This window comes from Lolium rigidum, chromosome 6, assembly GCF_022539505.1.
Source record: "Lolium rigidum isolate FL_2022 chromosome 6, APGP_CSIRO_Lrig_0.1, whole genome shotgun sequence".
Taxonomy (NCBI): Eukaryota; Viridiplantae; Streptophyta; class Magnoliopsida; order Poales; family Poaceae; genus Lolium; species Lolium rigidum.
In genome coordinates, this window is record NC_061513.1 from 74,297,922 (window position 1) to 74,299,252 (window position 1,331).

Sequence of the window (1,331 nt, forward strand, 5' to 3'; positions counted from 1 at the left end):
GACCCGTTTTGAAAGAAAAAGAACCAGTGTATAGTTTGCATAAAGATATGCCATTCATGTTGCCACATAAATTTTTTTACATATGTCTTGAACACTTACATATAGAATAACACTATGATCTTAGCCCATTACAAGGTGCATCCATTAGAATCCTCCTCAAGATCTCGGTGTGTCTTGTAATCAAAGATGATGATGTGTGTGTGCTTGCGCCGTCCGAGTCATTGGACTGGGTCGCCACTCATAAAGTGGATGACTTTTAGCCTCGAAGACCCATGATCTCGTTACATAGTAACATAGGTCTAGGTTTCGCGATCTCCTACATATTAAGCTTAAAGTGAACACGTGTCGTAATCGACTTGAGAGCGAAAACATTCCAACATTCTAAATACAAAGATCATTGATGATAGCATCAGTTTCCTTCGGCAGATTTGCTTGCATATGTGCGCACTAGAACAACCTTCGATTTTATTTACTTCTTGTTCTAGGTTTAGTGAAAGTTAAACCAATAAGATAGGAACTAATATCAACACTCATAATGCCAAAAGCATATAATATGAAAATATATTTTGTGCCTATTATAATACATATATTTTATATTGTAGATGTCAATGTTTTTCTTAAATGTTTGGTCAAATTTTAGATAAATTTTACTTTTTCTAACCTAGAATGTGAAGCAAATAAAATCATAGTGGGTACCCTACATCCTCCAGTTTTATTCCATCCGTTTTTATTTATCCATCGTTTTGGCTTTAGTCAAAGTAAAAGTTTCTAAAATTTGATCAAAGATATAGCAAAAAAATATCAATATTTATATTTCATATTTACATAATATAAAAAATACATTTCAAGATGATTCTAATGGTACTAATTTTTTATTTTAGATAATATTTTTCTATATTCATAGTCAAACTTTGTGAAATTTAATTTTGACTAAACCTAAAACATAGGGTAATTATGAACGGAGGGAGTTATAGCATGGTTTTTTTTATCCTAGATGTTACTATTTATTATTTTTATATCTGGTCAAACTTTGTAGAGTTTGATTTTGATTAGTAAACGACCATGGGTAGTAACTAGAAACGGAAGGTATGTATGCTACCTGGGGAGTAGTACTTCCTTCGTTCGGATTAAATCGACTCGGATGTTATATATGGAGATACCTAGTTAATCGGCGTCGATTAGAAGCGTAGGGAGATAGTAGTAATAAAATGTAGTACTCCAACAACAACGTCTATCAAAAGAGGAAATATTCCGCAATTAGTTATGTCATCACCCCATTTTTATTGTGACACTTCTAATTTTTTTTAAAAATGCAAACTTAAATTCTAGAC